The following is a 15,381-nucleotide window of genomic DNA, read 5'->3' on the forward strand; positions in this document are numbered from 1 at the left end:
TGCCTTATTCTATTACTATTTATCAAGTGTCTGGAGTCACAGTAGGACTATCACAGCAGAAAAGCCTTAGAACAGCAGACTCCAAAACAGTAGGTTAACTGGTTCTTATTGATGACTTCACATCTTAACACATGAACTCATATTATGAAACGGATCCTCTCTCCTTCAAATTCTTATGCCTCCGTGCTCTAGCAAGCTACCAAATTTCAAGTTGTCCAAAAATGTTCTAGAAGGCATAAAAATTTGGGCACCTAATATGGAACAGAGACTGGAGAATGGAAGAGACAAAGCATGAGCTTTTGTATGTGGAACCCAAATCAGTCAAAAATGAAGTTCCTACTTCTTACTATACTGATTCTGTACATTTGTCATACCTTGGATCTGGAAGAAGACGTCAACCAAATTCTATTGTAAAGCCTGGTCTCCTTGAGATCTTTCTGACCTCAGCAAGGCCAATGGTGAGTAATTCGAAGTATTTTTGAATGAAAGTGTCAGTTTAAGATCCTCAGTGTAAAACATACCTACAAAGCCTATTTGCAAAGTAAATTTACTCTGGATTCTTGATACCTATGAAAGTTTTTTCTATGATATTTATTTAAAATTACAACAGTTTACATTAGAAACAAGCTCAAACAATTAAGGTAAAAGATAAATAACTGCATACAGTTTAATTTTACAAAATGCAAACATACATCTTTCATTGTTCCATTATCTGAGTATTAAGCGCCACATAATTGCACAAGGCGTTTTCAAATGTCTTAAAGGCTCTAAAATTACAGAGTTGACTTTTGTGAAATAGTCTTTATTTTCCTCCATTCTTATACAAATAATTGACCACACAGATTAAATTTAAATCAGAACTAGGTATGTCCCCTGTAGAACTCCTTGTCGCTTGTACCTGAAAGTTGGCAGCTAGTAGTGACAGCTAGTAGAGGCTCCTTGGGTCCCCAGGAAACACAAAATGGGGGTGTTAAGCTTCAAGCATTTCGGGTGTTTCAGTTAGAAGGGTCCTTCAAGTCCTCTGGGACTGGGGTAATGTCCCTTCCTGGTTTGTGTGAGAAGATCTCTATTCTCATTCCATCAGGTTGATTATTGTAATGCCTCCTTTTCACCCTCAGGAATTCTCTGCTTGAGAGGCAGTGGGATGACAGTCGGTGAAGTCCTGGGTGCTCCTTCACTCTGATCTGTGATCACTTTGGGGGAAGGCAGGAACCCCACTGCCTCCATCAGGGCTAGTTCTGTGTCATGGGAGTGAAGTTGAAGAAGCAAAACAGGAATCCTTTCCTTCATCATCTCAGAGCAAAAAGTTACTCATTATTGCCCAAGGGACACCAGCTTGAGTTCTTTCTTTCATTAAAAAAGATACTCACTTTTTTTTCCTAATAAATCACTTGGCATGAGTATAGGAAAAGAAGCAGGCTCAGATAAAATGTCTTCCACTGAATAATTGATAGTTACTCATTATCAAGACACACAGGAGCAGCCAGAAATAAGTGTAATGCTTAGTGGCCAGAGAGTGTTTTCACAGTGTGTGTGTGTGTGTGTGTGTGTGTGTGCATGTGTGCGTGCATGTTCAACTTTGGGAAACACAATCTGAGTTCTCAGAATGCCTTCTGAAACATTGTCCCTCTTGCCCTGCCCTCTGTTCCAGGGTTCCTAATTATGATGCTGATTATTACCTGTGTGACTTAAGGTGGGGGGAGGAGAGAAGGAAATGGGGAGAATGAAGTTGAGACCCTGAGGATGAAGACTGGAGGAGAGTTCCTCTTACACAGAATCAGGACCTCTTGACATACCATGGTGAGGCCACTTGGGCCCTGATATTGGATACCTTAGTGGTGGGAATGGTAGCTACCTACTGAAGGGGCAACCCTGCTGGGATAACCCGGAAAAGTATCTGTTTTCACCATTGTTCCTCTTGGGCCTGACATGAAGCCAAGCATTGTCAAAGTTTCTATTGAATGAGTTAGTAAATCCAGTTTAAACACTTTTGTTATTGTTGGGATCATTCTAGGCAAGTTAAACTGTAGAGCAAAGTGTTTCCAGGTGTCTTCAAAATGATTATTTAAATCCAAATGTTTCACAAATATCTCGTTTCTATGCCCAACAGTAAACATGTAGATATAAACAGGAAGGGACCCCTACTTTGGAAGTTCATCGAGAGACATAAAGACTGAACACTGTGGCTGAGGGCGTGGGCCTATTCAGTAAGTGCCTGCCCCCGCAAACAGGAGGTCATGAGCACAATGCCAGGAACTCCCAGAGAAAGACAGACACCGTGGGGATCATTTGTAATTCCATCTCTGGAGAGGCAGAGAAAGGCAGCTCGCTGGGCAGGCAATATGGCCTACTTGGCAAGCTCCAAGTCAGTGAATGAGCCTGTTTTTAAAAGCAAAGTGGATAATTCCTGAAGGTTGTCCTCTGACCTCCATACGTGTGCCCAAATGCACATGAAAACACACACACACACACACACACACGAGGCAGTACAGGCAGTATGGTATAGCTACCAAATTAGTGAGACAGACTTGAGTCCATGTCCCAGCGCCATCCACAGGGGGTTTGTGACTTCATAAAAATTATTACTAATATCTCATGCCCAGGGCTAATGATAATGTGAACTTACAGGTTGTTTGAGGATTAAAGAGGTTAAGTGTTAAAAAGCACTTGGAAGGCTGCCCAGCACACGGCACCCCTTCAGTGAATGACGGCTGTCACTGCCATTGAACAGCTGTGCAACCTTGAGCAGGTGAGAGCTGCCTGGGCTGTTTACATAGGTGAGTGATGAGGACGGGCACAGAATGATTCAGTGGCTGCTGTGCTGCCAGCTCCCATTTTATTGTTTTCCTGCGCCCACAAGGGCTGGGTCCCCATTCCGGTTCCCTTTTCAATTACGGGGGCACTAAAATTAAAGGCCTTAAGCTGGGTTATCAGTCAGAGACTCAGAACCCAAGCCTTGTGTTGGGCCAGAAGCCCAGGACCAACATCTGCCACGAGAGGCTCCCAGCAGGTGTCTCTGGGGTCCTTTGGAGCAACTCTATGCTTCCATTCCCCCACAGCCGTATGCATTTGGGTTCCATACCATCTTCCCTGGGATACCTTTGAAAATACAGAGAGAGGTATCACTCTGCCTGCATGGCTAAACGCTCTCAGGTACAATTTATAGCCCTAAGCTTTCTGTGCAATCAAGTAGGCAAGAGTTTCACAGGAAATCACCCCCCCCCCAGTCTCACTCCCCACCCCGCAGTCCAGGCCTGTCCAACCCATTGCCACTCTCCCTAGGAACAAGTCCTTGATACCCTCCTACACCTGAGGTCTAAGTGGAGGGTCTGATACTCGGAAAAGCCTGAAGTAAAACTGCCTGGGGATACCTCCATCAAAAATCTCAGACAAGTATACGGTGCTTGCTTTGTTGTTTATCAAAATTGTATACAAGGTGCTGTCCCTGGGAATAGGGCCGACCTAAAAGGCTGGGGATCTCCAAGGCTAGCTTGGTTTCAGTTCTTCTCCCCAAGTAATAATTATTTGTCATATACAAAATCACACACTTCCTATGATTTGCACAATTTAGTCTGTTGAAGAGCTCCTGGAAGAAGGCTTCCTTCCTTCTTTCCTTCCTTCCTTCTTTCATTCCTCACTTAACTTGCCTACTGCTTATTCTGAGTAAGTAAGTAACCATGTTTGTCCATGCCCAGATTGTGCAGCACTGTAGAATGCGCCTCCTGGGACCAAAGTCCTGGAACATGGTTAGCAACTTTAAACTTCAATATTCTCACCTTGACAGAATGCCTTATTTCTGTGACTTCCCCCTATCGTCGTGTGAGAACAGATCAATGACTCCCAGATATGTGAGCTGAGTCCTGGAGACCCAGAGGAAGAAGGATGCCTCCACAGTATATACAGGTGATGGCACTGACCTGCACTCTTACCCAGTTCTGCCGACACAGGTCCATTGCTTCTTGAAGTGCAAGTAGCCCTGCAGGAACAAAGTACGTGCTTCATTAACTTCTGTTCTCTCTGTATACCATATAGGGAATGGGGGCCAAAAAATAACCAGCTCTTGCCTCGTGTGTGTGTGTGTGTGTGTGTGTGTGTGTGTGTGTGTGTGTGTGCAAAAGAGAGGGAGAGAGAGAGAGAGAGAGAGAGAGAGAGAGAGAGAGAGCGAGCCCAGGAGCAGACCTGCATTGGGAGCTGAGTGGAGGCAATTTATCAAGGTGATGGCCCTGTGATGCAGAAGTTAAAGGGGAGAAGGTAGGAAACCTTACAGTATAGGCTACTGCAGCTTGCAAGAGGAGAGGAACTCCTCAGAGTCCTATTCTCTGGACATTCCCACTTGTTAGCAAATGAAAGCAACTTTCTGACAAAGGCATAAGGTCAGATATCATGCCTGCTTCTCTTCTCAGCCAAGCTCTGGAAGCTGTTCTGGAAGACCGAGGCCTAGATCTCATTACTGACCTCTAGGCTCTTGACTTAGATGTCAGGGTCTAGGTAAGGCTTCCAAGATTCTTACATACAGAGTCAAAAGTGATAGGAGGGGACACCCACAGCAACCAGCCCTCTATTCCTCCTCATCAACAGGACTGGGGTGGGCCATGGGCAGCACTGGCTTATCTTTGCCCTTACTAAGGGTCCTCAGAGGTGCAAAGGATACAGGTGCAAGTGTGACGTCACCACAGCTGGGGAGAGGCACACCCCGCTCTACGATGTGCGATAGTCTGTGGTTTACTCTCTCTTTTTTTTCTCTCTCTCCCAACTGGGCTTTACAAAAGTATTGGCGATTCTCTGCTGTCCAGAAAGTAGGTTCTATAAAATCTGACAAGTCCTAAGCACAGTTACCACGGTTACTTAGGAATTGCTAGCAGTAAAGGAAGACTTTTCACATTTGGAAAATGGGCAAGTTATCTGCCTTTCTTCTGTGAAGAGTGGATCATCTTGACTTCACCTGGACTTTGAAGACTACCCTCTATTCTTTTTAGGAGGACAAAAAAGAGTATTAGGCAAACCCAGTGGGAAAGAAATGCAGATTTATTTAAAAATAGTCTTCTTTTTTTTTAAAGGGCAGAATTCAGCTTGGTCCCCATTTTTCATTATTAGAATAAGAACTTGGAGACACTGGCATTCACAGGTATCAAAGAAAAATCACTGTGGATGTCAGTAAACAAAATTACCAGGGCAGGAATAAAGCCAAGGGTTTATAACACAGCATATGACAAAGGTTTAAGGTAAAGAGTGACTTCAGGCTAGACTCCACCTATCTATAATCCATCCGTCTGCCTGTCTGCCTGCCTATCTACTTATCTCTCTACCTAATCTCTATCCTAAAAACTCGTTATCATTATTATTTTCTCTTTGTAGTACTGGGGACCAAACCAAGGAGTTCATGGGTGCTAGCCAAGTGCTCTACCAATGAGCGACATCCCCAGCCTCTGGTTATATCTCTCTCAATCAGAAAAATAAATCAACTGGAAAACCTCATACAAAGTATAAAATCTCAGTACTATGGTGTCCAAACTCATTGGTTGTTGATGGCTGCACCTTCCTCAAAACTCTTGGACCACACACAGGACCGGAGGCAGGAATGGAGCCAGCACTTTCTTCCTGTCATGATTTATTGCTTGCTTATGCCCATTTCTTCTGAGTTTTTCAAAGCAGCAGCCCTTGCTTCCAGTAGAGGAATGCTGAGAGGGTTGGTGCTGACCATGGAGCCCTATGGAAAAGACAGGAAACTCTGGCTTCAGGCATATTGCTGACCATCAGTCTGAGGCCGCTACAAGGTGGGAGACAAACTTCCACCCTTGAAGCCTGTCTTCTGTCCTGAGGCCCCAAAGTGGGCTGCTGAACTCCCCTTGAACTCGCAGTTGGTGAGAAGCAGGAAGAAGGCTCTTCTCCCTGGGTTCTCCAGGAGACAGCTCACTTCTTCCTGTAACAGGGGTATTGGTTGTTGTTTGGGGTGCTTGTTGAGCTTGTTCCCTGGGTCAGACAAAGAATTGAGCATTCAGAAAAGACAGAAGACCAAGCCAAGGAGAAAGGGGTAGTAATAGCTTTTCCCTTTGGGATAAATGAAGCCTAAGGCTGGGACTACTAGACATGCTGAGGGGAACTTGATTTCTCCTTTTTCTCTGTTGGTCTTCTTAGTAACCCACCCCTGTGTCATTAGCCATTTCTCCTTGAAATGTCTTTTGGGAACAAGAAGACACCCTCTCAGAAGACACGTTTCCCCTCCGTGTCTACCTATATCCCTTTAACTCTGCTATACTCTGTACTCACAACCCATGGGAGTGAGTGTAGTCATATGGTCATAAGAACCAGGAGCCCACAGGTGCCGACGGATAACACCCTCTGCATGCACAATCTCCGGCCTGGCTGGTGGTGAACTCTGGGAAAGCATATTGAAGGGGCTCTGTTAGCCTCTAAGGTAACTTCAGTCTCAACCCCCGGGGGTCATTTCAATGAGAGCCCACTTCTGTCTTTGTGACAGGTACAGCTGTCAAGGGTAACGACGTCTACCATGAGTATGGGATGGAATGGAGTGGCACTCGGTATCTATTAGTCAGGAGGCTGGCACACCCCAGCATCTTCCTTTCACAGTGTGTGTGATCAGAGCAGCTGATTTCTGTCTGTGGATGATGCTTTAGTTTTGTATCCCTGCTTTCCTCCTTTCACCTGCTCCACTACCAGAGAAGACAAGCAGCCTTGAAGCATTAAGCATGGAGCTCTCAGAACACACAGTGCTGTTCTCCAATAAGACACTCCCTTGTCAGTCAGTAGACATCCAAAGCACGCTCTGAAAATCGAATTGGCTGGTTACATTATCATGAAAGCCTTAACTCACAGCTATAGAATACGGGATAATCCACAGATCTGCAGGTGTCCAGCTAAGGTTCTAAATGCCTCCTTTTCTCTAACAGTTCTTGGACATCTTCCTGCAAGTGGCAAGGGGTAGGGGAAGGCCACCGCAGCACAACCTCCAAGCAGCTGTTGCATAGTCCCCCTCTTTGCCAGCACACACATTGTTCTCAGGGTTTCGTTCTAATCAAAAGCCTTTGTGTTTTTCTGTTTTTAAATTTAGAAAGCGTTGGATCCCTGGCTGGTTATTATAGTGATGGTACAAGCTAATGCTGAGGCGCAATAACAACATCAAAAAGAAGGGGGAGAGAAGCATTGTGTAAAAGGAGCTAAAGAAATCCAGGTGCGTATGTTCAGCCTGGTGAATTTCTTAATTCATTCCAACTCAGGGCAGATTAGCAGAGGCGCTGACCAAGTGAAGGAGAGGGGCACAAGCAAAAGAACCAGAGGGAAAGAGAGGGGACGAATGGAGACATGGAAGGAAGGAGAGAGAAGAGAGAAGGAGGGAAGAAAGGAGAGAGAGAGAGAGAGAGAGAGAGAGAGAGAGAGAGAGAGAGAGAGAGGGAGGGAGGGAAGGAGAGGGAGAGAGGAGAGAGAGAGAGAGAGAGAGAGAGAGAGAGAGAGAGAGAGAGAGAGAGAGTGAAGGTTGACTGAGTCAAGTGTTTTGTTTATAAAATCATCCTTCCCTGGCTTTCCATTGTTTCCTTGCAGATGACGTTAATTTTCAAAGATGTTATCCCTCTTTGTAAGGGTGATTCATGTCCTTTTGTACGAGACTGGGATGCCGCCTGCAAGTAGAACAAAGCAGGAGAACGGAACTCAGGTTTTATCTGAAGTCACTCCAGAGTCCTGTGTACTCAGTGCTTCCATTCTACTGGAACAAAATGTGTCATTGTGAATGCCTTTGTTTCTTTTCTCTCAATGGTTTAATATGATCGTCACATGCTGTTACAATTCTTTTGTAAGCATCACTTGCAATTTTACCCCTGTCTTTTTGGCTGATATCGCTTCCCCCATTCTTCTATACAGAAACATTCCCAATGTTTTAGGATGTGTACCCCTGTCTCTTTTCCTTGTGACCATCCTCATGGAGCCAAACACAGTAAAGACCCTCACATTCCAGCTGCTGTGTGGCTGGGAATCACTGTAACAAATCACCCAACCTTTTTACTCATTTATTATTTGGCTATAGTAACATATATTTTCTGGTTTTCCAGGTCTTTCTATGGACATAAATACCAGAGGACTAAAATTGGTGTTTGTGACCCTGAATCAGACCATGCACTTTGGCCACAGTCTGGGGAGTTCTCTCTGGTGAATTTCAGTGAAAAGGGAACCTCATCCCCATTTCTAGGGAAAGGCCAAGGGCCTGAGGCAGGAAATAGACAGGACCTTGGGGAAAGCAGGTGCCTGGCATTATCAGCTGTAGGAGGTATGACTCACAGTCATTGATGTTCCTGTTTCCCGGAAGCACCTACCTGGAAGCAAAGTACTGAGAAAGAGCATGGAGAGAAAGAAGCATCTCATTGCCTGTGGAGGTCACAGGATGAGGACAAGACAGGACAGGTGGCTTGAGCAGATCCTAGAGGTCTGTGCTGTGTGCTTCTCTAAAGAAAAGTTTTACTTCAACTATTAAGAGGTTGCCATTAGGAAGGAGGAACTGGCACTAGGGGGGGGGCCAGAAAGTGACAGACACACATAGAAGCTACCAAGATTCCGTATTGGCTAAAGAAAATCCAAATCTCTCTGCTCTTTCTCCTTCCTCTGTCTTCTACAGTTGTCCATCCTGGCACACACTCTTATTTGTCTCTCCCCAGAGAAGGAGATTCACACATACTGAGAGAGTTCTACGGATGGGAAGGATATGTGACTTACACAGTTTTGCCCTTCCCTATAGGTGAGCAGGGTTCTCTCCAAGCGCTGCATGCCTTCCTACTCTGTCATCTCTGGATCTGGCCTTGTGCCATGCTGCATTAGTGGGATGCAAAATAAAAAATATATGATACCTGCTGCATTTAAGGAGAATCCTGGGGACATATTCTTTCTTCCTGGAATTCACAGAGCACGGCTATAGCCCATCCACGAGCAATACGAGTTTGCTGCTGTAAGGCTATTGAACTTTACAATTCTTTTTGTTACTGCAGAAAAGCCGACTAATATCGAGGACGAGGAAGACCCTGCAGGTGAACAAGACTTTACTCTCTTAGAAGCAAAGCCCATAGAGACTGACTGCAGCCACAGTTCTGACTGCCTTTCGTGAATAGTCAGGCAGTACTGAGGGGCTATTACTATCTAAGAAGCAGTGGCTCTCCTGGGAACCAGATATCTAGTTCTCCTCCTGAACTCCATCTCTACATCCAAATTCCAAATCACAGCACAAGAAGAAAAGATGAAAACAACTTAGTATAAACATGAAGAACTGAGTTGGAAAACAGAATTAAAGAGTCTGCAGAAGGAAATGATAATACGTTACTTAAAATCTGCCTTGACCCAGTCTGTTCATTGTGTGCAAAAAGAAAAAAAAACACACAACAGGTCACAGAAGAAGGTCCCCCAAAATCATCATAACTCAATACGCAGTCTCTCTGTGTTCAAAAGATGTGCCTAGGGGAAGACAGATGCCTTACCCACAATGGCGACACAAGTGACGAGGGCAGAGGTCGAAAGTTATTTGTGCTTGTCAGTATGCTTTGGGAGGATGTGCATACTGGCTTGAAACAAAACTCTAAAGGTCAGTTCTGTCTGCTATTCTGGCTCCCAGCTCGCACCTGCCTTTATGACCCCCTGTGTACAAAGAAGGGGGCAAGAGGCCTTTGGAAAAACTAATACCGAACAGGCCGTTTCCTGCAGTAAAATGAAGCCCACACCAACTTTTTTTGTTAAATCCATACCAAAGAAAGGGTATTCTTCATAAACCTGGTTCCAAAAACATCACCACCTTTTCTCTCTTGCCTCCAGAGTTCCCCAGAAGTTTAGTGTTTAGGGAAGCTTGTACACAGACAGCACATTCTCTGCAGGGACACTTTGAGTGGAATGGGGTGTGTGTGTGTGTGTGTGTGTGTGTGTGTGTGTGTGTCCAGATTGTGTTTCTCTTTGCAGAAACTCTGAGTGATTCTACAGCAGAACTGAAAGACTAAAACTATCATGGAAGCCCCATGCCTCAACTCGCTTTCATTTTTTGTGTCTCTGGGGCACATCCTAATCTTGTCACCACGGGTCTGAGAGTCGTTGCAGGGAAGAGGCAGCTGTGCCAGCATTCAAACAGAGCTTGTCACCAGCTAAAGGAGGATGACAACCAAGATTCCACTGGATTATTGGGAGGATTTGGCAAGACAACTCATAAAAATACACAGTAGGGAGTTCGCCACACACAGTTGTCTCCATGAACATAGTAGTTGCTTAGCTCTGCTTGAGGAAAATATTGCATGTTTAGGTCACGCACAGGATGTGTGTGTCAGAGGAACAGGAGTGAGACTGAGAGGAAGCCTGGGTGTGCTGCACGGTGTGAAGTCTTTACACACTGGATTAACTTTCCACTACTCCAGTAAAATGCCTTGGATAACTAACTCATAAAAGGAGGGTTATTCTGCTTTTGCACAAAATTTGTAGGTTCCGCTCCAAAAATCAAATCTCTTCCTTGCTTTGGACCTACAGGGAGGTAACACATGGCAAAAAGAATTTACTTCATAGACAGCAACAGAAGAAAAAGAGGGAGGTCCTGGGGTCCCACAGTGCACTCTGAGGGTACACTTCCAACAGTGTGGTAGCCTCCCACAAGGCCTGACCTCAGTACACCAGGCTGGGTACAAAGTCCCACCTCAGTGCTACAAGCAGGGTTTGGAGTCCTTAACCTATGAGCCTCTTAGGAGCGTTCACAGATCCAAATGTTTACACATGCATCTTCTGAATGGCATGAGGAAATCCTAGTATTGTGTGGGGCAACACTCAGATAGTCAGGGCCATCATTTGTGTGTCACTAGGAACGGTACAAAGTACCCACTCCCAGTAGGGACTCAGAATCACACAGAGAGATGTCCTAACTTGAGCTTCCTTTGGTTCCCCTGCCCTTAGGAAGGGAAAATATTAACTAGTCTTTAGTTGTAGTGAGATTTTTCTCTTGTAAAAGTTGTGGTCAAATATGCACAACATAAAATCTGATTATTTCTCAAGTTTATAGATCAACAATATCAAATTCATTCAGACTATTATTCAGTCATCCATCACCTTCATCTTCAGTACTTTTCCACCTTTTTAAACTGAAAGCCCAGACAGCTGCATAGCTCCTGGCTCTCTCTTCCCCAGTCCCTGAGCCATCAGCCCTGCAAATATGTGGATTTTACTACTCTAGGTACTTGAGGTTACTGGGATGGTTTATTAGTAGCAAAATTTCACTTGCTATAGATTTATGTAGATTTCTTCACGGCTCAATTTAATAGGTTATTTTTCCTAGTGTAGAAGGAGCAGCGGGTTGCTTCCTGCCACCCAGCTAGCTTTACCCAAAAGTAATTACACGGAAACTGTATTCTTTTAAACACTGCTTGGCCTATTAGCTCTAGCCTCTTACTGGCTAACTCTCACATCTCGATTAACCCATTTCTATTAATCTGTGTAGCCCCACGAGGTGGTGGCTTACTGGGAAAGATTCTAGCTTTCACATCCATCTTGGGTCAAAGAATCATGGCGACTGCCTCACTGCCTTCTACCCAGCATCCTGTTCTGTTTACTCCACCTACCTAATTTTCTGTCCTATCCAAGGGCCAAGGCAGTTTCTTTATTAACCAATGAAAGTAACACATAGACAGATGACCCTCCTCCATCATCCTAGGAATTCCCCCATCTCATATAAGATCATAAAATTGTTGACTTGCAGTTTTCATAGTTCTCTTTTCTAATATTTTTTTAAATTTCACTGATATTAGTGAAATGTGCAGACTTCAGTGTCTAACTTTAGATATCTGCATCTTCTTTTTCTCTTGGTAAATTTAATTTCAAGTTTTACCAACTTCATTATCATTTTGAATAACTAACTTTTGATTTGGTTGACTTTTCTTTCCCATTTTCTCTTCATTTTATTTAATCTGTTTGTCATTTTATTATCTGCCTTTTCCTAGCTTTGAGTTTAGTTGGTTATTTTTTTGGATTCTTAAAGTATAAAGCTGTCTTAATGATTTGAGTCCCTCTTAGAATATCTTTTTATAGCTATGTGTTTCCAAGTAAGAACCACTAGCTAAATAGTCCTTATATTTGGCATATTTTGTAAGTGTCTTCATTCCCTTTCAGATAGCTTTACATTTCCATGTATTTACTGCTTTATTATAGACATTTGTAAAATTTTAAGTTTTTATGCTCTTTTTAAATTTTATTCAATTGTCAGACACAGACAGACAGCAAGACAGCAACACGGGTCATCCTTGAATTCCCCAAGAATGCCCCCTTTATTGTTTTCAGGGGCAGATTATATAGAGATAGCCATGCCCCAGCCAAACCCACCAGAAACCACTCTCCTGCCATCAGGAACTCCTGAAGGTCTTGTACTCAGAGCAGCTGTAGGCGCTCAGATCAGGGGATTACAAGAAATTCAGGATCTGGGGTCTCAATGCTCCCAACATCTTTTGATTGGGTATTTAACACATTTATGTTTATCTTAGTCCAGTTTTACCCCTTGCTGTAACAACAGAAAATATCAAAGACTGGGTATTTACTTTTTTTCAGTTCAGGAGACTGGAAAGTTCAAGGTGTGCGGGGTGGGGGTAGGGAGGTGGCCATAGTTGATGAAGGTCTGCTTACTTCATTATTCTACAGTAGAAAAGAAAGGGCAGGAGACTACATGCAAATGAGAGAGCAAGACAGGTAATATGTATGCCTTACGTCTTTTAGAAGACAGCATCAACCACTCATGAGGATCTTAAACAGCTCCCCTAAGGCTCCATCATATAATGCACTTGCACTGGGGAGTGATTTCAGATCGTATGCTTTGGAAGACACACTCAAGCTATGTGCCATGGACAATACTTACTGATTAAGAAGAGTTGGTTTTGGCATCAGATGATGTTCCCTCCGTGTCTTTATTCCAGTCCATGTCAAGAGAGGGAACAGACAAGGCAACAGCCATCTTTCTTCACAAAGTCACAGCCTTGAAGTGATAGCGTAATTAGTTTTCTACCCTCCTGACTAAGGCAAAGTCCTATGCTCATCTGTGGTCTGACTATTTTCAGACATATGTAAAGAAACATCCATTTACTCTAGACAGGAAGGGTACCAGGAGATCAAAGAAGAATTCTTTCCAAATCCAACTTGGTGAACCACTGAGTTTACTGGGGTTCTTTTTTTTTTTTTTTTTTTTTTTTTTTTTTTTTTTTTGTTTTTCAAGACAGGGTTTCTCTGTGGCTTTGGAGCCTGTCCTGGAACTAGCTCTTGTAGACCAGGCTGGTCTCGAACTCACAGAGATCCGCCTGCCTCTGCCTCCCGAGTGCTGGGATTAAAGGCGTGCGCCACCACCGCCCGGCTTTACTGGGGTTCTTTAACAGAAGCATGGGTAACTTAAGTGCAACTATACTATCAGGAAGTTCGACCCTCAGCATGGCTTGGTGAGAGTCATCACTGAAGAGTCCCTGCCCTAGTCAATTCCTACCTCCTTTCCACTGTGTTTGAGACCACCCATAGCTACAACAGGAGGAAGTAGTGACTGAAATCTCAGGCGAGGGTCTGTAAGCATTCTCCGCTTTCTGGGTTCTCCCAGTGTCTAGTCATTTGCCAAAATAGCTTGCAGATCTCAAGGAGACAAGCATACTTACCGATTTATTATATAATAAAGAAAGGTTACAATGAAGAATACAGAAGGATAGGCAGATAAAAAGGTACATGGGTGAGGTGAAAAAGGATCCCAAACCCAGAAACTTCTGCCCCTGTGAAGCTGGGTGTGCCATGGATACTGTCTTCTAGAAATTTTTTATAGAGACTTTAGTACTTTTTTATAGAGATTGATTATTAACTCTCTCTCTCTCTCTCTCTCTCTCTCTCTCTCTCTCTCTCTCTCTTTCCAGGTGCTCTCCTCTTCATGGAAAGTGGAGGAAGAAGAATCTAATTATAGCTTGGTCTTTCTGGTAAATGGTCTCAACCCAGAGTCCACCAAGACCTTCATTAGAACAAAAGACTCCTATCAACTAGGAAATTCCAAGGGACTTTGGAGCTTATGTATTAGGTACTGGGGATAGTAACATCAGCACCCTAGAGACTGAGGCTGAGAGATCCTAAGTTTAGGTAATGCTGCTCAGAGAGAGAGAGAGAGAGAGAGAGAGAGAGGAGAGAGAGGAGAGAGAGAGAGAGAGAGAGAGAGAGAGAGGTGAAGGAAGAAGGAAAAAAAGAAAAAAGATAGGGTAGAAGTTGGAAACAAAAGATACTCTAAGCATCCCTGTTGCTTAGGAAACTGCAAAGTCTTTAGCAACTCAGTACCATGGTTTCACACTGACTATCACACATAACATATTGTTAAACTCTTCTAGGTTTCAGTTGCTGAGTGAGGTGAGAAAATGTGTGTTTAGTATATCCAGGATTCTCCCTAAACTGAAGCTATGGGGTTAGCAACTGTAATATGTGCACTTCATCAAGAAGGCTTCTTTTGTCCATTGCTGTCTCCACTATTCCCAAGGCTATAGACAGCACACCACCAGTTCTGATGTTACAGAGCCTACTGAGAAGAGAACCCAACCCCGAGCCTTGCTGGGTGCCTGTGCCCCAAACACTGCTAGAATGTGTTCTAATATCACTCCTTACAACAAAGAAACACAGTGTAGGCTGTCCTTACAATAAATGACTCTGAGACTTAAGATGTGCCCATTAGACCTGGAGGATCATGGGATTTTTAGTTTTTATTTTTTGAAAATGCAAAATTTCCTCCTCATTTCAGACCTACTGCGACATCATCCCAATTTTCAACGTGTCCCCTTACTTAAACATGATAAGCATCGGTTTTGGTGTTAACTGAAGTAACTGAGGTGCTCTCAGCTGGAGAGTGGACTACAGGCATGGGTTTCCAAACACTAACTATCCTGTTTGGTAGTGTGTTTCTAGATAGGGGCACTCATGTTTATAAACTGGCCCAGGCAATGATTAAAACTCCTGACGAGTGCTACTTAATACTTGGGCTGAGGGTGCTGAGCATGCGTGAGGCCCTGGGTTCCATCTCCAGCACTACAGACAAGAATAAGGACAACAAAATTACCTGTATTTGTCTGGATATGGTAGGGTTGCTGCTGATGTATTGGAAAGACGTAATCAAAAACAACTTCCTCTGGCTTAATCATTGGTGAGAGACTAGGTGGAGGCCTCAGTTGGGAAATGTTCAGGGTCCTAGGTCAGATTTCAAAACCCTGCAGGGAATTTTTCTGATAGCCTGGCTATGAAACACAGAATGAGAGAAAAAGAGATGAACAGGAGGCCTCATTCTAAAATCTGTGTCTTGTCTCCCCAGGTCTGGGATTCCAGGCTAAGATCTACCTCCTAGTGATTTAACACACTGAACTGAGATTATGGCAG

At 43.9% G+C, this 15,381-nt stretch overlaps 1 long non-coding RNA gene across 1 annotated transcript; it reads right to left on the minus strand.

Moving 5' to 3' along the window:
• Positions 1-572: 572 nt before the first annotated feature.
• LOC119814926 lies at positions 573-15,109 on the minus strand. Its single transcript, XR_005285477.1, has 4 exons — positions 15,068-15,109; positions 12,863-12,979; positions 3,918-3,976; positions 573-3,099 (listed from the first exon to the last, which is right to left on the minus strand). It is a non-coding gene; the product is annotated as an uncharacterized LOC119814926 (long non-coding RNA).
• Between the last annotated feature and the right edge of the window lie 272 nt (positions 15,110-15,381).

This window comes from Arvicola amphibius, chromosome 5 (genome assembly GCF_903992535.2).
Source record: "Arvicola amphibius chromosome 5, mArvAmp1.2, whole genome shotgun sequence".
Taxonomy (NCBI): domain Eukaryota; kingdom Metazoa; phylum Chordata; class Mammalia; order Rodentia; family Cricetidae; genus Arvicola; species Arvicola amphibius.